Here is a 24,518-nt window from a genome sequence, read left to right as displayed (position 1 = left end):
ACCAGGGGAAAGGATTGGGCCCAGACTGGAGGGAGTCCAGTCTGGGAAAGAAGCTTATTGGAACATCTCTCAGGGTGAGATTTATCTGTATTCCGTTTCTTAATGTATTAGGCTTAGACTTGCGTGTTTTGTTTTATTTTTCTTGATATCTTATTTGTTCTGTCTGTTATTACTTGAAACCATTTAAATCCTACTTTTTATATTTAATGAAATCACTTTTGTTTATTAATTAACCCAGAGTAAGTGATTAATACCTGGGGGAGCAAACAGCTGGGCATCTCTCCCTATCAGTGTTATAGAGGGTGGACAATTTGAGTTTACCCTGTATAAACTTCATACAGAGTAAAACGGATTTATTTGGGGTTTGGATCCCATTGGGAGCTGGGTGCTGGAGACAGGTGACCTGCTGAGCAGTTTAGGGTTAAAGTCTGCAGAGTTAGGAGTGTGGCCCAGACCTGGGTCTGTGTTTGCAGCTGGCAAGCATGTCTGGCTCAACAAGGCAGGGTTCTGGAGTCCCAAGCTGGAAGGGAAAATGGGCTCAGAGGCAAATTCAGCACGTCAGGTGACAGGGCATTGCAGGTGTTCTCCTCACCCTGGTCGAATGCCTTCTGCGGGTTGTACCTGGGGGGTGCAGGGGTGGAATGAGCCAGGGACGTCTGCCCGTTTGAGTGATTCATAGCAGGCATACGAGGCACTTTTGGGGGAGCCTTGTCCAGGCCTGCCATGGGTCAGCTCTCTCAAACCACCACCCCTGGCAGCACAAGCCTGACCTCCCAGCCCCCTGCAGGCCTCGCTCTCTGTGTACAGGTTAGCGATCGACACCCCCAAAGCCTCTGAGCGTCCCTCGGGAGTGCTCAGCCCGTTCCCCAGAGCAGACGCAGGCACGGTCCACAGCAGCTTGTAAGATTCAATTCAGGCCAACCACTCTATTGAGAACACAGCAATTAGATATACAGAAAACAGGAATGAGTTTATTATCAAAGAACAGAGATGCAAGCGAGAGTGAATAAATACTGGTAACACCCATTGTTTCATGTTCTGTGTGTATATAAATCTCCCCATTGTATTTTCCAGTGAATACATCCGATGAAGTGAGCTGTAGCTCACAAAAGCTTATGCTCAAATAAATTGGTTAGTCTCTAAGGTGCCACAAGTCCTCCTTTTCTTTTTGCAAATACTGGAAAGTAATGGTCACATAGAAAACAAAATCCTAACACTTTCTAGAGCCGGGGTTCTCACAAATTTTTGGCAGCCTCAAAATGAGGCTCTGACAATACTGAACTAACTGTAGGAAAAACAAATAAATAAATTACATGTGCATATTTACATAGGGATTTTTTGCAGACTCAATAATAAATATAAGGTACAATTGTGTCTTATCTTTAGTGGACCTAAACACAGAACAAACCAGTGCTTTCCACAGTCTTGTCTTTTTTGTTGTTCTTTTGCTTTTTTGGTCAAAGGTGGACGGCTGTACAAGAATTCTGAACTAAATTTAAAAATGCTTTACATAATAGAAAGGATAATGACTAATAATGAAAGAATGTATCTGCCAATATGTCCAAAGTTTCTTTCACAGACAAAAAAACCCAATCAACGTAGCCCAGTAATAATAATGATAACAGTAACAACAAAATCTGAGCCGTTGCTGTTGTCTTTTCAGCTTGGTTTTTGCATCATTTAACAGCTTGCGCCTCTGAAGCTCACCGTAGTAATTTGGTTCAACTTCCCTTGCACAAGTGCTGTAGGGACGTTGCACGACATACATTTCAATTTGATGAATTTCTCTCTCACACTGCAACTTGTTCAGAAATGGAATCAGATGGCTTTGGTGCTGAAGTGTTTCTTTTTCTTTCTATGTTTTGCTTTTCTTAGCAGAAGGTCTCAGAGGAGCCACCTGCTGTCACATTCAAGGTCATTTTCTGGCACTAGATTATCTGAAATACTTTCTGATACCCAGTCACATTTTAACTTTTTCACCTCCCTCCCCACCCCCATGAACAATCGCAACCTACCCAAACACTACGCAGTGAGATGGCCCATAGCCACTTACAGAGCTACAATAACATGAGATGTAAACACAGTGGTTAGAGGTCTATAAAATCATGAGTGGTGCGGAGAAAGTGACTAAGGAAAAGCTATTTACTTGTTCCCATAACACAAGAATTAGGGGCCGCCAAATGAAATTAATGGGCACCAGGTTTAAAACAAATAAAAGGAAGTTCTTCCTCACACAGCACACAGTCAACCTGTGGAACTCCTTGCCTGAGGAGGTTGTGAAGGCTAGGACTATAACAGGGTTTAAAAGAGAACTCGATAAATTCATGGAAGTTAAGTCCATGAATGGCTATTAGCTAGGATGGGTAAGGAATGGTGTCCCTAGCCTCTGTTTGTCAGAGGGTGGAGATGGATGGCGGGAGACAGATCACTTGATCATTGCCTGTTAGGTTCCCTCCCTCTGTTGCACCTGGCGTTGGCCGCTGTCGGCAGACAGGATACTGGGCTGGATGGACCTTTGCTCTGACCCAGTATGGCCGTTCTTATGTTCTTAGCCAAAGAATACACTTTGTGACTTGAAAGAAAACCACACCTATGTAGCTCAGCTCTGCCGGCATGGTACTATTTAAAAGGGAGCACGCATGAGGATTTATGGCATTTAGAAGACACCTTTAATACTTAACATCTGAGAGATTGTTGGGGCACTTTGGAGGCTCTTGTGGCTGCAAAACAATCGGCTGCTGGCTGCATTTGAGAAATGCTGTTCTGGAGTCTAAAGGAACAAGGCCTTCCCTTAGCCACATGCTGGGGAAAAGAGGTAAGACTCCTTCTCATGAGATCACTCCCTCTCAGCTGTAGAGAAAAGCTTGACAACGTGACCCTGAGTTTAAAAGGTTCAAAAGCAGAAGGCGAATACGAAGTTTAAACGAGTTTAAACAAGAGACACTTATTGCTTGAGGGCCCCACTGCCTGATTTTGAGATCTTGGCTCGTTCAAGTAGGTGTGAGTTGTGTAAGTGTCACTTCTAGGAGTCTCATTTCGAGCCCCTTTCGAGTGCAGTCTCTTTTCCCATCTGTCAAGGTTCCTTCCCTACTTTGAACTCTAGGGTACAAATGTGGGGACCTGCATGAAAACCTCCTAAGCTTACTTTACCAGCTTAGGCTAAAACTTCCCCAAGGTACAAACTATTTGACCCTTGGACTTCCACTGCCACCACCAAACGTTTAACCGGGTTTCTGGGAAAGTGTTGTTTGGAAACGTCTTTCCCCCCAAAATCCTCCCCAAAACCTTGCACCCCACTTCCTGGGGAAGGTTTGGTAAAAATCCTCACCAATTTGCATAGGTGACCACAGACCCAAGCCCTTGGATCTTAGGGCAATGACAAAAGCATTCAGTTCTTGAAAAGAAACATTTTAATAGAAGAAACAGTAAAAAGAAAAGGATCACCTCTGTAAGATCAGGACGGTAAATACCTTACGGGGAATTAGATTCAAAACATAGAGAACCCCTCTAGGCAAAACCTTAGGTTACAAAAAGACACACAGACAGGTATATTCATTCTATTCAGCACAACTTATTTTATCAGCCATTTAAAGAAATCATAAGCTAACGCATATCTAGCTAGATTACTTACTAAGTTCTAAGACTCCATTCCTGTTCAGTCCCTGGCAAAAGCCTCACCCAGACAGACACAGACCCCTTTGATGTTCTCCCTCTTTCCAGCTTTTGAAAGTATCTTGTGTCCTCATTGGTCATTTTGGTCAGGTGCCAGCGAGGTTATCCTAGCCTCTTAACCCTTTACAGGTGAAAGGATTTTTCCTCTGGCCAGGAGGGATTTTAAAGGTGTGTACCCTTCCCTTTATATTTATGACACCATCACATACACCTCAGGTTTGCTACAGATCCACCGTCTTCCCATGTAGCACCGTGAGCTGCTGACCCCTTTCTGGTCATTCACATATGTGCAGTCACCTCCTCCTCTTAAGTGAAACCTGCAAAACACAGAAGCCAGGGAGCTGCAGTCAGGCAGAGGCCAGGCATTTCACACCAGTCCCAGCCAGGGGAGCCGTTCTCCACAGTGCAGGCCTGAGTGCAGAGCAGCTACTCTCCCAGCCCCTCAGGAGCAGAGCTCAGGACAGCGGGGGCTTTGCAGAACCGCTGACTGTTCCTGACCCTCTATGCTGAGCAGCCCACAGGGGTGCTGGAGAATGGACAGTCCCCAGCAGGACAGAGAGAATTTGTTAGACTGATTGTCAAAAGGGACCGGCCCTCTAACAAGAGGGGCAGACCATCACCAGAACCAGACGACTGAGCAGGAAAAGCGGGGGACAGGAGGGATCTCGCCTCCTTGAAACACATGGAGCAGAACCAAGATGACACTGAAAGAAGAAATTGCATTCAGGGGTTTCCTTTCTGTTGATCTATAACTCTTGAGCTTTCCATTGGGGATGGGGGAAAAAGAGAGTGTTGAAGAAGTTCCTTTGTGAAAGCATGTGTTCCTTGTTTGTAACCCTCACGTGACTCTCCCAGAGTTCATCTGGTGTGGAGGGTGGAGCTCTAGGGACAACATGCCTCTCGGGAGATTTGGGAGGGTTCAGCACTGGTTTTGGATCCTACAGCAGCTGATCTGCAGGGTCCCACATCCTAAGGAGCATACCAGACAGGGAGTCTGTACCCCAGGAGAGTGCCACAGAGGCCCAAACTCAGGACAGTGTCTGGTAGCTCTTCAGACCCAGTGAGGCTGGAAGCAGGTGGGATCCAAAGGTTGGGTCCAATACAGCAGAATGGGGACTGTCCATTGGGGAGCCCTGACCCAGCGCCAAAAGAGCCTGATTTTTCAAAGTACTGAAGTAACCCAGACCAGAGAAGTGGGGGGGGGGTCTCCATCCCCCTCTAATGGCTGGCCTCCAAAAGAGCTTTATCAATGGGGGGGGGGTTCAGTTAAAGAAGTGGATTCTTTCGCTCCTATGGCAGAGGCTCATGCTTCTAGTCCTGAAGTCCCAGGGTTCAAGCAGCGCTGGTTTTGTGATCACACTTGGAGCCCACTGAAACCCATTGCGGGGTGTTGGCTGGGCAGCCATCACTACTGTACCCCGTTCCAGTGGGAGCCCCAGGTGTCCAGCACCTGTGAACCGCAGGCTCCTTTAACATCGGTGCCTTGTTGCGGATTCAGAGGCCTCACCAGCCAAGTCACTCAAACCTGCCGGCTGCAATCCCCAGCGGGACCTGCACCTGCCATGCAGTACTCGGCATGCTGCCCTCTCTAGCAGCCACTGTTAACCTGAGCTCCCTGCTGCCTCCTTTCCCCAGGGGGGGTCAAACACCCCAGGGACCTTGCTGAAGAGGGCTGGGGGAGAACAGCGAGTGTCCCAGCTGAAATCCCAGCAGGCTGCGAGGGCATCTCTGGCTGTGGCGGGCTCTGTCTCCGGCCCAGCACCGTGCTGCGGGGAGGAGCCGAGAGTTCAGGGACACGCCGGCTCCCATCGGTCTCCGATACACGCAGGACGCGAACGGACCAGGGTCGTGTCTGGTTGTTTCACTAGCACTGAATGGTGGATCTACCTGAACTCAAACAGCTCAGACACCAGAATCCCAAGCCCAGGGAATTAGTACAGAGGGGTGAGAGAGACTCACAGGTGGTTGAATTTGGTGCTGTTGGTCCATTTCCAGGGCTGACCCTGTTCCCTCCGGAGGCCAATCCAGTGGTCCTGGACACCCTTATGGCCCAGCAGGAACACCTTCAAGAAAGCCGAGGGACAGCAGGTATCAGCCCCAGCTCCGGTGCTTCCCCACCCCCACCCCTCCAGGGCTCTGTGCCGCAGAGAATCCAAGCTGCATATTCATAGAGTATCAGGGTTGGAAGGGACCTCAGGAGATCTTCTAGTCCCACCCCCATCCCCAATTAAATCATCCAACAGATTTTTGCCCCATATCCCTAAATGGCCCCCTCAAGAATTGAACTCACAACCCTGGGTTTAGCAGGCCAGTGCTCAAACCACTGAGCTATCCCTCCCCCCATATTGAAGAGTGCTCAGTTTATTTTTTTTGGGGGGGGGGGGGGTGTTCCTCTGCCTTTTGCAAAGTACAAGATCACCCAGGCAGTATTAACCCTCCCCCTGCACAGAGCAGCCCCACCCCTGTGCTCCCAGTCACCCACACCCCAAGTCCCCCTGGGCTGGGGGCAGCTGCTGGGTCTGAGCTCTCTGCAGAGACCTCTCTTCTCACAGATCAGCCCCCGCTCACCACAGCAAGGCAGGAGGAGGGAGCGAGTCAAGCTGAAGTCAATCTGAGAGGATCCCCTCCTCCCCCGCCTCCTCGGCTGGCTGCTCCTTTCCCATCCCCACAACAGGAGCACTGGCTGGGTTCTCAGTCCCACTCCAGCAGCCAGCAGGCCAGGAGATGCCTGAGCCAGCCCTGCCCTAGACAGAAGCTGTCTCCCTATTTGGGGAGGGGGGCAGCTGAGAATGGACAATCCCTGTGATCACACACAGACAGTAGGGCCCTGGGCCCAGCCAGGGCTGGCGTTCAGCAGCTGGAAGTTCATTCACTCTGGCCTCCCAGCATGGGAGGGCTCAGAGCTGCTCCTCACCCCACGGGGCAGAGCCCAGGTCCTACTGCAGCAGCCACCACTGTGCCAAGATCAGTGTATGGCAATTCGAGAGTCTCTCACCATTTCCTGCTCACTGTCGATGCCAGCCAGGGAGGCACCCTGTGCACAGCAGCGGCTCTGGCTGTCGGTCCAGCTCCCTTCCGTCTCTGAGAAATAGTAGCATTTCCCTCGGTATCCCATTCAGTCGTCCGGGCACTAGGGGCCAGCAGGGGGCACAGATCAGCTGATGAAAGCTGAGATGTCAGTACTGAGAATGAGACAGTCACATGGAGGGTAAGAGTTACACCTGGAATTGGGCATTTGACTGGTACAAAAATTGGTCAACTGACCAGTCAAATCTGTCAAAGAGTGGTCAGATATTTTAAAATACCAAATTTATCAGAATTGGTTACCTCCTGCTAGGAACAAAAAAGAGCAAGACGTCATTCTCTCCAGTAGGTTTAGCTTTCAATAGATACGGATCTACCTAATTTTTTTTTTAAAAAAATGTACTTCACTGAGTTATTTTAGCTAAGAAAAAAAAGGCAAAACAATGAAACCAGGTTCCAGAAAACACAAGTGAGGCTCCAAGACGCAATCCGAAAGGCAGGCTGCCTCCTACCCCCAGGGCTCTCGCTGGAGTATTTGACTGTGGCCAAACAGGCAGTCAGTTGACCGGCTTGCCAAGCCCATTGGGACCCCCAGCTGGGGCTGGACGATGGCAATCAGACGCAGGGGGATGGAGACGTTTGTCACTGTAAATTTGCCTGGCAAGAAGGATTCCAGGGACACTCCCAGCCTGCGAGGGACTGACACAGCTCAGAGCATTTCACCCCAGGCACAAGATCAACAGCTGGACGTTCAACCTCGCAATAAACAGCAGGTGAACAACTGAGAAGAACTTTGGAACTTTCACGCAGGGACATGAAAGCCACAAGGGGGCACCAGAAACCACAGCAACCGGAAGCGACCTGTTGCACTGTGGGCCAGGAATGATGGAACTTAATTCACCTCCTACCTGTACTTTTCTCTCCCCAAACACAGCAGCAAGAAAGGCACTTTCTGGAAGCCCTCACGGCAGTGTAACCCTTTCAGAGCCATGAAAGAGCAGCAGTGGGGTCACCCATAAGTGACACCAAAGAGGATTTGAAAGACCTGTCTAGTTGAGAGGAGTCGGACTCAAACCCCTCCAGATGTTTTTGAGCATGTCACTTTTGTTTGCACCACAGTAACTCGGTGGCTGGTTTTCAAGCCTTCTCATGTGGCTGGCGCTCAGCGAGGAACAGACACTCTGAGTCGGGAAGAGTTAGGAAACGTGGCAGCGGTGATCAGAAAACGAGCATGTGTTCGCCTCACGCACAAGGCATGTCTGACCCTGTAGATTTAACTGTCCAGTGCACGGTAGCCCACACCCCTGCCCTACTGAACTGAGCAGAGAAGTCAGTGACTAACAGTTGATGGCACAGGCTGTCTCCACCATCCATCTCCAGGTCAGATGCCACATGTTCTGCAGAGCTCCCTGCACCTGCAGGTGTGTAACCAACCCTAAGCTCACAGATTCCCACCTTACACAGTGAGAGCCAATGCTGCCCATTGCAATAGCCTGCCATTACAGCAGGGAGCTGGGATTCAGGGCCCATCTGTATCCGAGCAGGCTGCACCAGTATAATCACAGTGTTGGGGACACTGGGGCATGGCCACTAGGTAACTCGAGGGGATGGAAGGCCACGAGTGTCGATGAAGCCCCTTGCACTAGGCCCCGGTGTCCTTGGCCCCCCCTCTTGCCTGGAGGCACTCGCAGCAGCTCTGCGTACTAGGCCCAAGTGTCCTTGGCCCCCCTGCCTGGAGGCACACACAGCAGTTATGCTGAGAATCTGCAACAGTATGTTGCAGAGTCAGACTGCCTGAAACTAAGCAAGGCCAAACAGGGGAGATATGGAAGAACAATGCTGAATAAAGCAGCTTTATGTATAGTTTAACAAATGATACAGAGAATCAGGGAACTAGCTGGGAACTGGATTGGCTGGCTATATTGATGCTTGGGGCAGCTTGCTATTGGATAAGTATGCTGGGAAAAAGGATGTATAAAAGCCTGTGTAACTTCCTGCTCTGTTGTGCAGGATTTGAGATTTTATTCTCCCTGTACCTTTTTGCAGCTGCAAATAAACTTTTCTGCTTCTCCACCCCGTTGTGATTATTGGGTGTAGCACACCGGGTAACGAACCAACTCGAGCTGTTGTTCAGCCTCTCGGCACTGGGTGCCGGCAACAACAGTGACGCAGTGACATCAGGGCAAACACCTCCTGGAGATGCGCTGGAGCAGTGCAGCTCGCTCTGGTAACTTCCTGCAGCGAACTGCACCAAGGCAAGCTCCTTTGTGCACCAGTGCAGTGCGTCTGCTTTAGCGGTTTGCCCCAATTCAACTGCACGGATGTCATGACATCGGCACAGAGGATTCCTAATGCAGACAGAGCTGGATTCAATCCCCTCTGCCAGCTGCTAAACCCTCCTGGGGCCTAGTGACCAGATCCCAGGGCAATAGAGAAATCCCACCCCCGACAACCTCCAGCACGCCCTGCCCCAGACGACGGGGGGATACAGCAGGGTTCATGTTCACGGCAAACAGACGCCCTCTGCACGAGCACACGCTGTCTGTGCAGCCGGGGGGAGTGAATGGTGCTACGGGAGCCTTCATGGCCACGCTCAGCGATTGGGGGGTTTCCACACTGCGCTGGTGGAGGGGTCTAGGCTGAGCTCTACGGCTCCTTTCAATAACACGGCAGCACCTGCCGCCCGGCCCCAGGCGTGACCTGAAGATCCAGGAAGGCCAGGCTGGTAACCTCAGAGCAACACAGGGAAGGCAAAGGGCTCAGGGATGCGCTGCATCCTGTCCCATTGGACACCCTGGACAGGGACTGCTTCACGGCGTGTGGCAAACGTGACTTGGGTCCAAAGTGCTCAGAGATGGGCTGGGGGGCTAATGTCAGTCAGATCGTCCCGACACAGAGAGTGCCCAGGTGCCGGGGTCTGAGAGGGAGCAGGAGGAAGGTCGGTGAGGAAGATCCCCCAGGAATCCTCTGTCCCAGGGGCAGAAGCCAGACAGGCCGGGAGGAGAGAGGGACCGTGGTAGGTCACGGGGAATGGGATGCACGGAGATCGTAGATGGAGGGGAAGGGAGCGGGGCGGGAGCTGGGAACTCACCTGCCAGAGCAATGATGGCAGCGATCAAAGGAGACGATACAACTATCAGTGCAACCACAACTCTACAGGTTGGGCTTTTCTGGCAGTTCCAAGGAGGGTCTGAAACAGACAGACCCGTCAGGCAGGGCTGGGAGGACACGTCTCACTGACAGCAGCGGGGCTGGAGCTGCCCTGGAACATGCACCGTTCTGTCGATTGCTCCTTCCCTCAGACGCTCTGGGAGGGGAGCCCAGAGGGTCAGGCAGACACCCCCACCAAGGGCAGATGGAGGGTCCATGTCTCCCTAGAGCTACCCTGGGGCTGTTACCAAGATCCGGCTCTGGCTGGGTAGCAGGGCCTCAGAGCAGCAGCCGGGCCATGGTAAGAGCCGCAGCTGTGGGGAACTACAGACCCTCCCCCTGCTCTGGGCAGGGAGCCTGTGGGGAGGGATACGGACCTGGGGCTGCTCTCAGCCCCCCACCCCTGGCAAGTGGAGGGTCATCCACAGCTCCCTGCAACTGCCTGGACTCCAGCACCCAGCCAGAGGTGGGGTGGGGGGGACCTCAGGGGGAAGAGGAGGAGGAGGGGTGGGGCCAGTGACAAAAAGTGGGAGGGCCACGCCCCCTTCCAGCACCCCGGGCAGTCTCAGTATCTCTCTCCAGCCTGCCCCCAGGCAGAGATGCCCCATTACCTGGGTTCCCTCCAGTCTCCAGGTGTCCATTGCCATTAACACACAACTCCTGCAGCGGCTCTTCACTCTCAGCAACCCAGCTGCTGGCCCCATTGTCCCTCTCAGCGACACTCAGGCCACAGATGCTGCTGCAGGTGCTGGGCTGGGGTTGGCTCCTCTCACTCTGAGTGGGTCCGATTTGGCAGCAGCAAAGCCGAGGCACAGATCCTGGCCCTGGCTCCCCGTCCCTGCTCCAGGCTCTCCAGCCGATCTGAAACCGAGACGGACCAAGCAGGACAGGTCAGCGGTGGGGGAGGCCATTTGTGGTTTCTTGTTCCCTGCCCAGCAGCCCAACCCCCCGCCAAAGGCGGTGCCATGATGATTAAAACCCCTTAACTCCCATCGGCCCTTCCGCCCCCAGGGCCTCAGAGACCTGATGTCCTACGGGCCCCTCCCACCCGTGACAGTCACCCAGCTGGGGGGTGGTTGAGAAGACCCTCCTCACACACACAATCCTCCTAGAAGTAAGTGTGAGTCAGATGTCAGAAGGGGAGGGGCTGGGGCTCGAAACAGCCTTGTCCCTGGCCCAGCCCCTCCTTGGAGGGCGGGACTTGAACCAGTGTCCAGCACTCCTCTGCCCAGCCCCTCCTTTCCCTTCCGGGGGGGGCTCTTCCAAACCCCACCCCGCTCTTCGGCTCGGGGCCTGCCCCCCGAATCACCCCCCTTTGGCCCAGAGTCCCAGCCCTTCGGCCAAGGACCGGCCCCTGCCACTGCGCTGCCCTCCCCACACGGTCCCCAGGCACCGCCCAAGCCCCGCCCCCCCTTTGGAGCCCCGCCCCCCATGTGCTCCCCAGCCCCGAGCCCGAGCCCCGCCACCCATGCGGGCTCCGGTCCCTCCCCCTCCCCATTTGGTCCCTGAGCCCAAGCCCCGCCCCCCATTCGGGCCTGAGCCCCGGCCCCTCCCCCTCCCCATTCGGGCCCGCGGTCCCCCCTCGCCCCAGTCCGGCGGTGGCTGGAACCGGCCCGCAATCCCCGCCGCGCAGTGAGCGAGCCAGCCACCGCCGAGCAGCCAGCAGCACCCACCCACCCACCCGCGGCCCGGGCAGGGACCCCTGGGACCCGGAGTCTCACCCGCGGGAAGAGCGCCCGGTGCCGCAGCCCGGGGAGGAGCTGAGGTCCCAGCAGCCAGGCGGGCTCGCAGCGGATCCCGCCGGGTGAGTTCGTAGCCGCAGAGCGACCGAAGAGCGACCGGCTTCCCTGTGACCCCCGCACCAGCTTCATTCCCACGTGGGTCTGAACAGCGGAAACGTCCCTGCCCCGGGGTCACCGCAACAGCGGCCGATCCCCACCCTCAGCCCCGCCTCCATTTAACCCCTGGACTCCCGGCCGCTCCGCTCCCCACAAACCTTCCCCCTCTCTCCCGGGCTGGCCGGGTGCCCGAGCGGCGTCCCGCCCGGCCCAGGGCAAAGCTCCGATCAGGGCTCAGTCCTTGCCCGCCCTGGCCTGCCCGCCCTGCCCGCCCTCCTCCTGAAACCTTGTCCTCCCTCTGCCCTCCCCTGCTCCCCCCAGCCCCGACTCCTCTGATCGCTGCTTCCCCCTCCTGCCAGCTCCCCGGGGCCCTTCCATAGGCTCTGTCCTTGGTCCCCTGGGGCTGACCAAATAGTATATAAACACATGGGGCGGGGAGGGTCCTTAATGGTTTGTTTCAGTGTAACAGTGTGTGACAAGGAGGGGGGAGGTCTTGAGAAAAAAAAACAAACAAACCAGTAAATGTGACATGGTTTATGGCCAGCCTCCCTCTCCTGTTCTCTTCTCCCTCTGCCCCTCCTCTCTGGGTTGTCTCCTCTGTAAACACAAATTCAACTCCCCTCTCCATGCTGACAACTCACCCATTTGCCTCTCTGCACCAGCCCCATCTCCTGCTGGCCAAATGAACACCTCAGCCTGTCTCTGGGACATCTCCTTGTGCCTACCTAGCTGTCAGCTCAAGCCCAACATGGCTAAAGCAGAGCTCTCTGTCTCTCCCCTCCTGTCCAAGCCCTCTCTATTGCCTCCTTTCTCCATCACTGTGGACAACGCCAGCATCCTGCCTGTCACTCAGGCCCATAACCTGTCATCTTCCACTACACCTCTCTCTAGGTCAGGGGTGGGCAAACTTTTTGGCCCAAGGGCCACATCGGGGTTGCAAAACGGCATGGAGGGCCGGGTAGGGAAGGCTGTGACTCCCCAAGTAGCCTGGCCCCCACCCCCTATCCACCTCCTCCCACTTCCCGCCCCCTGACTGACCCCCATCCCTAACCGCCCCCTCTGGGACCCCATCCCCTAACCAACCTCTGTCCCTGAGTGCCCCAACCCCTGTCCACACCCCTCCTCCCTGACAGCCCCCCCCCCCGGGATTCCCACACCTATCCAACCCCCCCTGTTCCCCATCCCCTGACCGCCCCCCCCAAGAACCTCCACCCCATCCAACTGCCCCCTGTCCCCTGACTGCCCCTTATCCAACCCACCCCCCACCCGCTTACCACGCTGCTCAGAGCAGCAGGAGCTTGCAGCCCCACCGCCCGGTAGCAGCAGCGGGCCAGAGCACCAGCGGCACAGTGAGGTGAGGCCGCAGGGGCGAGGGGACAGCAGGGGAGGGACCGCGGGCTAGCCTCCCCTGCTGGGAACTCAGGGGCCGGGCAGGACAGTCCCGCAGGCTGGATGTGGCCCGCGGGCCGTACTTTGCCCACCTCTGCTCTAGGTCCTCACATCCAGGGCTGTGCTTAAGTCTTGTGGTGTTTTCCTGCATAACATCTCTAAGATACAGCCTTTCCTCTCCATCCACACAGCTAAAATTCCCATCCAGGCTTTGATCACATCACATCTCAGTTACCGCCACATGCTTCTCTTTTCCCTCTTCCCCAGTTCATATCCATTCAGAATATTGCAGCAAGCTGCAAAAATCATTCTCTGAGCCCACTGCTTTCACCATGTCACCCCTCTTTGCATCCCTCCACTGGCTCCCCCTTCTCTATTGCATCAAACAGAAGCTGCTTGTCTTCTCTTTCAAGGCCCTTCACATACTGTCCTCTCCCAACCGGACATCTCTCATTCACTGTACCAAGGTGTTGACTCCCACCTCCAATCGGTCCATGCTGCCAGCAAAACCCACTTGTTAAATTTTCAGACAACCACCTTCATGCTTTCTGCCACATGCCCTTCATGCTCGGAAGGAGAGCCCCTTAAACATTTGCAAACCTACCTCATTATCCATCTCCAATTCCCAAATCAAAGCTCTTCTTTGCCCTGGTGTCTCCCAAAAATTCAACAGCCTGTCTCCTGGGGCGCTCAGACCACTGCCTATCATACCGACCGATACACTCTCATTATTTCCTTGCACTCCCCTGTCTGTCTGTCTCCATCTGTCTCTTGTCTTATACTTAGATTGTCAACTCTTTGGGGCAGGGACTGTCTTTTGTACTATTTTGTACAGCACCTAGCACAATCGGGTCCTGATCCATGACTGGGGCTCCTATGTGCTACAGTAATACAAATAACACTGGCTAGAGAATGTCACTATTATGGCTTCAGTGCCCTCCCCCCCACCACCACCAAAAAGCAGCAAAACAAAACAAAAAAAATCAACCTCCCAGCTCAAAACGTATGTGTTTACACTCAGCTGGCAAACTCAATGTAAAGTACTAGTAGAGGTGAGGGAGAGGTGTCTTTTACCTTGATGTAGCTAGTCCAGGAATGCTATACGCTCAGCCTGGTATTTATCTGGACAAGTGACACAGAGGTTAAAGCCACCTGTGCCTTGTCTCCACTCCGATTTTACATCAAGTTAGCTATCTCCGTGTAAATACACTTTTGCAGTGAAGACAATGCCTGGGAGACTCCTACCTCAAGCCCTGAACTTCTGGTTGAGCTAGAAATTATTTGCAACATTTAAGAGCCCACTGATTGAAAGAGGTTAAACACACACAACATTTCTCCATTTTGTCTTTGTGCAACTGACAGCACTCTGTGTAGTCAGTTTCACTGCTTCCCCCAGAGAAGCATTCATCAAATCTTTGGAAGCTGTGCACTGCTTCAGGACAATACAATCAGTCATGTCTCTCTCCCCCCACACCCTCCACATGTGTATTCGTCAAGACCTAATCATCTTTATTTATACCTCTTCTGTACCCCTCTAACTAGTGCTTCATACACATCCCCAGGGGAAGGAGAGGGCAAATGAGTGCACCCCACGCTCAGAGAGACACTGACCTGGGAGCGATTTCTAGACATGGTTGAAAATCTTTTCCAAAGGAAGGATTGTCTGTGGAAAAGTGACTATTTTTCGAATGCAAGGGTTTTCAGGAAAGATTGTCAAGACTATAGGACTTTCCTGTTTTCACAATATTGTTCTGACACTTTTAAAATCAATCTTTTGTTCACTATATACTCTCTTTCATGCCTCCACCCCCTTTGACCCAAAACCTGAGTTTGTTCTAAGTGGAAAAAATGCAACTAAATTTTTTTGCAAAAAATGTTGATATACATTTAAACATTTGATGAGTCCCACCCCAGAGATGGCTGCATTTCAGCACTGGATGAACGATCGCAGCGCATTGTTACCATATGGCTGTCAACCAGCTGCTGCACCCAACCCCAGAGGCAGTTAGATTTCAGTACTTGGCAAGCAATTGTTGTACCAATAAAATAAAAACCAGCAGGATCTTATAAAAGGGACAAGGCAAAATGCCACATTTATTGTAAATATAATAAAAAGAAATATAAAACTCACACTGTTGTATTGTTACTTATTCCTAACTTAAATATATATATATATATATATATATATATATTCATTCATTCATTCATACCAGTTCTGCATAGGGGTTATAGTTACCAGCCTAGAAGTTGCTCGTGACAGAGTACTGGCCAGGTAACCTGTACACGAGAGTGGAGCCGAGTCCGTGTCAGATGTGCATCCGATGCTCCTGAAGGGTAGTGGCAGAACTGGAGACTCAAAGTTCTCAGTCCTTAGTGTCCATTTTTGTAGGAATTTCTTCCTATGCCAGTCCATGGAATTTGCTTTGTCATATTGTTAGTCATGACTGCTCCAGGACGGCTGTCAGGTACTCATCAGCTTTCTTCATCCTTTGAATTGGTTGGGTGGATCCTAGTTTGCCCTCCGGTGGGGTTCTCTGGTTGTCTCCACCTGGCGTCTTCTTCGGCCAATTGATGTTAAATTCCTAGGCTGCCACTTCCCTGATTATTCAAAACCCACCATTCATTCACATACATTCCTTACTTTAATAAAAACACATTTCTCATTTCACCGTCTATTGTTATTTTATTTGAGACTCCCTGTCTCTTAACATTCCTTCGGTATTGACTTTCTTTTTCATACAAAGGTGTTATTTATTTGAGACTCCCCGTTTTTTAACATTCCTGATCCAAACTATAGAGGGTGGGAGTCTCTATGTGGCATTTCTATGAGCGCCGCTCCAAATCGCGGCTCTTCGCCGTGTTACAAGAAATCATGTCCATCTCCATCACAAAGTATCCCTTTGCAAAGTAGAGCCAATTGAACATAACCTTTTAAGAAAGTCACATTAATTGATTGGTTTACATTTATAAGCGTCAAACTCAATTACAATCAATGGAAAGCCTCAATACAGAGAAAGCAGAATCAATTGAGCGGTTTAGTTTTACAAGCGTCAGTCTTACTAACAAGTGAGAGAAAGTATCACTTCAGAGAAAGCAGAGCCAATTGAGCAGCTTGCAAGGTACGGTTTGCAAGCTTTAATACAGAATTGTAAATCAATATTGCAGATTTACAATTATGTCAAATGGAAGAATTATAAATGTTATAAATGCAGATTTACAAATACTATAAATCAATATTGCAGGTTTACAATTTATTATGAACAGAATCACAAATATTAGGAATATGCCTACACAATCCCTGGGCAACCTTGCTGCATGGCTATTGCCAGCTGCCCCAACCCAGAGGTGGCTGCATTTCATGCACTGGGGCTGTGATATACCATAGGGATTAGGCAAGCTGAAGACTCAGAACAGAGTACTGGCCCGTACTGGTCTAAAAAACCTGTATCTATGGAAACTGAGGCAGTAACACACCTATCCTCCTTTCAGGTATTTTGTTCATCCCTTTCCTGGTGACACATGTGAAACTGGATCATACCAGCTTCAGGGTAGAGACCATGCAGTTCTAACTAAGTGTCTCTACAGCACCTAGCACAGCTCTTCAGGGCAGAGACAGTCTCTTACTACATACAGATACAGCACCGAGCACACTGGGACTCTGTTCTGCTGGGAACCATAAATCACTGAACATTAAATCCCACCAAATGAGGGTAAATCCAGCCTCATCATGGTATCCACTCATTATACTCCACACCTGAACATACTCATTATATGAACAACATGACCCCATATCTCAATGTCTGTACTTTGACCCGTTAAACTTTTACCCCCAATCGGGGAGATTGCAGATTATGTATTCCTTACGCCATCTGTTCCTAAACCAAATTTCGCACCCCTTGATAATCTGTACCTTATTCCCTGATCACCAGAAACTTCTATGCTTAAACTCTGTACCATTTTCTTTTTTCTTCAACATCATCTTAATAAAATTATTAAATCTGCAAATAATAGTACATCATTCATGTGCCCTGGGAGGCCCTTTAGCTCACCTTTGGGGGCTGTAAAAACAACAATAGAGCTGCTGCAATATCAGGGTCTCCCAAAGAACCTCTGATCTCCACCCAAGCCCATGTCCCTCTTTGCAGAGCAGGGGGTTGGGAGTCAGTGTCACAAGCCACTGCTACGTAGCAAGATCACAGCTTCCTTCGTCCAGGGACTTCATGGCTGCAGCACTCCTTGTAGCTCAGGTCCCTTTTCCATCTCCCCCTCTCTGTGCATTCGCTGAGGGGGGAGCCCGAACTCCCCCCTTCACACACATCATGTCTTCCCCCATTGCTAGGGCAAGGAAAAACCCGCGAAAAAAGCCAGCCGCAAGGGGACTGCAATACACACAGGGGCGTGGCCATATACTCTATTAGCATCCTGATCCTGGATTGGACAAGGCACCAAGAGCCTTAACTACATCCGCTGATGAAATGAAGGAAACTTGACCGGTGTGGCGGGACATTTGTAATGACACTGATCAGATTAGCACAAAGTGCACCAAATCCCTTCAAGGGGACAGAGCCCTTTGGTTCAGCCCTCTTACGTGTGCAGCAGGGAACAGACAGCATGGGCCATTGCAGTGTCTAACAACCTGCCACGGCAGTAAAGGACCCAGGGGGTCAAGCACATGATTTAGAACCATGATAGGAGCCTCGCGGCTCATGGCCACTTCTTGCTTGCTGGTTGCCAGGAGCCAAAGAGGACCAGAGCATGCAGATCATACGCAGCAGTCAGGCAATGACCAAAACCTGCTGGATTATGCAGGGCCCATGGGTGGCTGGCGGCAGGGCTGGGACAAAGACCCAGGATGGGCTAACAGCCGCGTTGCAGCCACTTGACCTAGGGGGCAGTGTGCGGGGAATGGGGGAGCGAGAGAGGCTGCTGGGGCTTGCAGGCTGAGGCGAGGGCAAAGAGGATACTGGGGCCATGAGAAAATGGCCAGACAATACGCTGCAGTAGCCACTAAGGGAAGTGGTGACCAGCGGCCTGCAGGTCCCCCGGAAGGGGGGAGCACAGAGTGTGACACAGGCACGAGGCTGTGTGGTCGAAGAGGAGGCCCGGCCCGTCACATGTGCAGACTTTTGTTTCTCCTGGTGGGTGCTCCACCCCGAGGCCCAGCCCTCGCTCCGCCGCTTCCTGCCCCCTTCCCCCGAGGTCCCGCCCCGCATGGCCGCCACTCACTCCTCTCCATCCCCCCCCAAGGCCCCTCCCCCGCCTGCCACTTGCTCCTCTCCGCCCCTCCCCCGAGCGCCTCCTGCTAGCCGATCCAGCCCCGGGGCTGCTGGAACAACTGGTTGGTGGCCAGCCAGGGAGCCCTGGAGCCACGGCTCACATATCCCACCTGGGCGTCTCTGGCTAGCAGCAGACACCTCCCTGATTCCAGGCAGACGTGGGGAGCTGGTTTAGGTTACATGGTGCATGGAGGGGGGCCATGCTGAAGGGTGCAATCTGACCCCCCAACCCCCCTCAGTGGTTCACCTTTCAGAGGTGCAGTTTGATTCCAGGGGCCGTGACTGCGGGTTTCATTCCCACCTCTGGGTTTTCTTTGTCGCAGTCGCTGGGAGCTGCTCCCACCTTCCCTCCCTGATTCTTTCAGGTTTTTCTTCTTCTCCCTCCTCTCTTCTCTCTCTTTCCTTCTCCAGTTCCTGCTTCTACCCTAGTTCTTTCTCTCCCCCGTCCCCTTCCTGCGTTTCTCCTGTTCCCCCTTTTCTCAATCCTCCCTCCTTCCTTTCCTCACCTCAATTTCAATCTCTCTCCTCCCGCCCCGCGTGTTCTCCCCACCCCCTCTCCTGAGTCTGCTCTGCATGCAGCCCATTCTCTGGGTGTGGGGATAGGAGGCTTTCAAGGGGAGCCCTGCTCTCTGTGATGAACAATGTGCTGTCCTTTGGTTTCCAGTGGACATTTTGTGCTACGGTTGTTACAGCCAGAAACCTTCCCTAATACTCTGTTTACATGGCTATCAACGCCACGCCACCCTCCCCTCCTCCTCCTCCTGTGCCCCCTGGCCCTGAGGTGGGCGGGACCCCAGATCCCACCCAGAAATGGCGGTTACAGGGTTTGAGTTTTCTCACACTGTTTTCAAAGATCAGTCTGACTCGATTTCATGAATTGTTCATTTCCCTCCCCCGCCCACCGGAGGAGGGCCGGGTAGAGAAGGCTGTGACTCCCCAGATAGCCTGGCCCTCACCCCCAATTCGCCCCCTCCCACTTCCTGCCCCCTGACTGACCCCCATCCCTAACCGCCCCCTCTGGGACCCCATCCCCTATCCAACCCCTGTCCCCTGAGTGCCCTGACCCCTATCCACACCCCTGCTCCCTGACAGCCCCCCCGGGAATCCCACACCTATCCAACCCCCCTGTTCCTCATCTCCTGACCGCCCCCCAGAACCTCCACCCCATCCAACTGCCCCCGTCCCCTGAATGCCCCTTATCTAACGCCCCCCCCTTACCATGCTGCTCAGACCAGCAGGAGCTCGCAGCCCCGCCACCTCGCTGCCCGGTAGGAGCAGCGGGCCAGAGCGCCAACGGCACAGTGAGGTGAGGCTGCAGGGGCGGGGGGACAGCAGGGGAGGGACCGCGGGCTAGCGTCCCCTGCCGGGAACTCAGGGGCCGGGCAGGACAGTCCCGCAGGCCGGATGTGGCCAGCGGGCCGTTCTTTGCCCACCTCTGCTCTAGGTCCTCACATCCAGGGCTGTGCCTAACTCTTGTGGAGTTTTCCTGTGTGGATGGAGAGGACACAGCCTTTCCTCTCCATCCACATAGCTAAAATTCCCATCGAGGCTCTGATCACATCACATCTCAGTTACCGCCACTTGCTTCTCTGCTCCATCTTGCCAGCTCAGATCCATTCAGAATATTGCAGCAAGCTGCAAAAATCATTCTCCTAGCCCATTGCTTTCACCATGTCACCCCTCTTTGCATCCCTCCACTGGCTCCCCCTTCTCTATTGCATCAAACAGAAGCTGCTTGTCTTCTCTTTCAAGGCCCTTCACGTACTGTCCTCTCCCAACTGGACATCTTTCATTCACCATACCAAGGTGTTGACTCCCACCTCCAATTGGTCCATGCTGCCAGCAAAACCCACTTGTTAAATTTTCGACAACCACCTTCATGCTTTCTGCCACATGCCCTTCATGCTCGGGAGGAGAGCCCCTTAAACATTCGCAAACCTACCTCATTATCCACCTCCAATTCCCAAATCAATGCTCTTCTTTGCCCTGGTGTCTACCAAAAATTCAACAGCCTGTTTCTTGGGGCGCTCAGACCACTGCCTATCATACCGACCGATACACTCTCATTATTTCCTTGCACTCCCCTGTCTGTCTGTCTCCATCTGTCTCTTGTCTTATACTTAGATTGTCAACTCTTTGGGGCAGGGACTGTCTTTTATACTATTTTGTACAGCACCTAGCACAATCGGGTCCTGATCCATGACTGGGGCTCCTATGTGCTACAGTAATACAAATAACACTGGCTAGAGAATGTCACTATTATGGCTTCAGTGCCCTCCCCCCCGCACCACCACCACCAAAAAGCAGCAAAACAAACAAAAAAAAATCAACCTCCCAGCTCAAAACGTATGTGTTTACACTCAGCTGGCAAACTCAATGTAAAGTACTAGTAGAGGTGAGGGAGAGGTGTCTTTTACCTTGATGTAGCTAGTCCAGGAATGCTATACGCTCAGCCTGGTATTTACCTGGACAAGTGACACAGAGGTTAAAGCCACCTGTGCCTTGTCTGAAGCACTTATCCTGAAGCACTTACATGAGAGGAAAGTGATCAGGAACAGTCAGCATGGATTCACCAAGGGAAGGTCATGCCTGACTAATCTAATCACCTTCTATGATGAGATTACTGGTTCTGTGGATGAAGGGAAAGCAGTGGATGTATTGTTTCTTGACTTTAGGAAAGCTTTTAACACGGTTTCCCACAGTATTCTTGTCAGCAAGTTAAAGAAGTATGGGCTGGAGGAATGCACTCTAAGGTGGGTAGAAAGTTGGCTAGATTGTCAGGCTCAACGGGTAGTGATCAATGGCTCCATGTCTAGGTGGCAGCCGGTGTCAAATGGAGTGTCCCAGGGGTCGGTCCTTGGGACGGTTTTGTTCAATATCTTCATAAATGATCTGGAGGATGGTGTGGCTTGCACTCTCATCAAATTTGCGGATGATACTAAACTGGGAGGAGTGGTTGATACCCTGGAGGGCAGGGATAGGATACAGAGGGACCTAGACAAATTGGAGGATTGGGCCAAAAGAAATCTGATGAGGTTCAATAAGGATAAGTGCAGGGTCCTGCACTTAGGATGGAAGAACCCAATACACAGCTACAGACTAGGGACCGAATGGCTAGGCAGCAGTTCTGTGGAAAAGGACCTAGGGGTGACAGTGGACGAGAAGCTGGATATGAGTCAGCAGTGTGCCCTTGTTGCCAAGAAGGCCAATGGCATTTTGGGATGTATAAGTAGGGGCATAGCAAGCAGATCGAGGGACATGATCGTTCCCCTCTATTCGACATTGGTGAGGCCTCATCTGGAGTACTGTGTCTAGTTTTGGGCCCCACACTACAAGAAGGATGTGGATAAATTGGAGAGAGTCCAGTGAAGGGCAACAAAAATGATTAGGGGTCTGGAACACATGACTTATGAGGAGAGGCTGAGGGAACTGGGATTGTTTAGTCTGCAGAAGAGAAGAATGAGGGGGGATTTGATACTACCTGCTTTCAACTACCTGAGAGGTGGTTCCAGAGAGGATGGTTCTCGACTATTCTCAGTGGTAGAAGAGGACAGGACAAGGAGTAATGGTCTCAAGTTGCAGTGGGGGAGGTTTAGGTTGGATATTAGGAAAAACTTTTTCACTAGGAGGGTGGTGAAACACTGGAATGCGTTACCTAGGGAGGTGGTAGATAGAATCTCCTTCCTTAGAAGTTTTTAAGGTCAGGCTTGACAAAGCCCTGGCTGGGATGATTTAATTGGGGATTGGTCCTGCTTTGAGCAGGGGGTTGGACTAGATGACCACCTGAGGTCCCTTCCAACCCTGATATTCTATGTTTCTATTCTATGTCTCCACGCGGATTTTACATCAAGTTAGCTATCTCCGTGTAAACACACTTTTGCAGTGAAGACAATGCCTGGGAGACTCCTACCTCAAGCCCCTAACTTCTGGTTGAGCTAGAAATTATTTGCAACATTTAAGAGCCCACTGTTTGAAAGAGGTTAAACACACACAACATTTCTCCATTTTATCTTTGTGCAAATGACAGCACTCTGTGTAGTCAGGTTTCAGAGTAGCAGCCGTGTTCGTCTGTATTCGCAAAAAGAAAAGGAGGACTTGTGGCACCTTAGAGACTAACCAATGTATTTGAGCATAAGCTTTTGTGAGCTACAGCTCACTTCATCAGATGCATAAAGTGGAAAATACAGTGAGGATGTTTTATACGCACAGACCATGAAAAAATGGGTGTTTAACACTTCAAAAGATTTTCTCTCCCCCACCCCACTCTCCTGCTGGTAATAGCTTACCTAAAGTGATCACTCTCCTTACAATGTGTATGATAATCAAGGTGGGCCATTTCCAGCACAAATCCAGGGTTTAACAAGAATGTCTGAGGAACAGTGGGGGGGAGGGGGAAGGAATAAACAAGGAGAAATAGGTTACCTTGCATAATGACTCAACCACTCCCAGTCTCTATTCAAGCCTAAGTTAATTGTATCCAATTTGCAAATGAATTCCAATTCAGCAGTCTCTGGTTGGAGTCTGTTTCTGAAGTTTTTCTGTTGTAATATTGCAACTTTCATGTCTGTAATTGTGTGACCAGAGAGTGAAGAAGAGTGAAGCCTGTTGATGGTTCTTTAGCCACTTGGATGTGCAGCAGTGCAGCTGCTCACAATGCACATAGAGGCAGGGGTAGGAAAACGGTAGTCCAGCATCAGAGTTACTCATGCCAAGCCACTGGCCAAGTGGCCTGGACATGAGGAGGGAGCAGGGCCTTGTCAGATGCACATCCTGGAAGTTGGTTTGCAGAATCAGACCCCCAGAGAAGCATTCACCAAACCTTTGGAAGCTGTGCACTACTTCAGGACAATACAATCAGTCATGTCTCTCTCCCCCCACACCCTCCACATGTGTATTCGTCAAGACCTAATCATCTTTATTTATACCTCCTCTGTACCCCTCTAACTAGTGCTTCATACACATCCCCAGGGGATGGGGAGGGCAAACGAGTGCAGCCCACGCTCAGAGAGACACTGACCTGGGAGCGATTTCTAGACATGGTTGAAAATCTTTTCCAAAGGAAGAATCGTCTGTAGAAAAGTAACTATTTTTGGAATGCAAGGGTTTTTCGTGAAAGATTGTCAAGACTAGGAATTTCCTGTTTTCACAATATTGTTCTGACACTTTTAAAATCAATCTTTTGTTCACTATATACTCTCTTCCATGCCTCTACCCCCTTTGACCCAAAACCTGAGTTTGTTTTGGGTTAAAGTGGGTGGAGGCATGGAAGCGTAGCAGCCGTGTTAGTCTGCATCTGCAAGACTAACACTGTTTCAGAGTAGCAGCCATGTTAGTCTGTATCCGCAAAAAGAAAAGGACTTGTGACACCTTAGAGACTAACAAAGACATTTGAACATAAGCTTTCATGAGCTACAGCTCACTTCATCGGATGCATGCAATGGAAAATACAGGGTGGAGATTTTATATACATAAAGAACATGAAAGAATTGGTGTTACCATACAGACTGTAACAAGAGTGATCAGGAAAGGTGAGCTATTACCAGGAGGAGAGCAGAGGTGGGCGGGGGAGGGGTGGGAGGGTGAAGAAAACCTTCTGTAGTGATAATCAAGGTGGGCCATTTCCAGCAGTTGACAAGAACAGTATGGGGGGGAATAAACAAGGGGAAATAGTTTTACTGTGTGTAATGACACATCCACTCCCAGTCTTTATTCAAGCCTAAATTAATTGTATCCAGTTTGCAAATTAATTCCAATTCAGCAGTCTCTCCTTGGAGTCTGTTTTTGAAGTTTTTTGTTGTTGAAGAATTGCCCCTTTTAGGTCTGAGTTCGAGTGACCAGAGAGATTGAAGTGTTCTCCGACTGGTTTTTGAATGTTATAATACTTGATGTCTGATTTGTGTCCATTTATTCTTTTATGTAGAGACTGTCCAGTTTGGCCAATGTACATGGCAGAGGGGCATTGCTGGCACATGATGGCATAGATCACATTGGTAGATGTGCAGGTGAACGAGCCTCTGATAGTGTGGCTGTTGTGATTAGGCCCTATGATGATGTCCCCTGAATAGATATGTGGACACAGTTGGCAACGGGCTTTGTTGCAAGGATAGGATCCTGGATTAGTGGTTCTGTTGTGTGGTGTGCAGTTGCTGGTGAGTATTTGCTTCAGGTT

At 51.4% G+C, this 24,518-nt stretch overlaps 1 pseudogene; it reads right to left on the bottom strand.

Moving 5' to 3' along the window:
- Positions 1-3,031: 3,031 nt before the first annotated feature.
- LOC144278370 (C-type lectin domain family 2 member E-like) lies at positions 3,032-11,717 on the bottom strand (annotated as a pseudogene).
- Between the last annotated feature and the right edge of the window lie 12,801 nt (positions 11,718-24,518).

The sequence above is a fragment of the Eretmochelys imbricata genome, chromosome 22 (genome assembly GCF_965152235.1).
Source record: "Eretmochelys imbricata isolate rEreImb1 chromosome 22, rEreImb1.hap1, whole genome shotgun sequence".
In the NCBI taxonomy this organism is placed as follows: Eukaryota; Metazoa; Chordata; order Testudines; family Cheloniidae; genus Eretmochelys; species Eretmochelys imbricata.
This window is presented reverse-complemented; position numbering and strand designations above follow the sequence as displayed.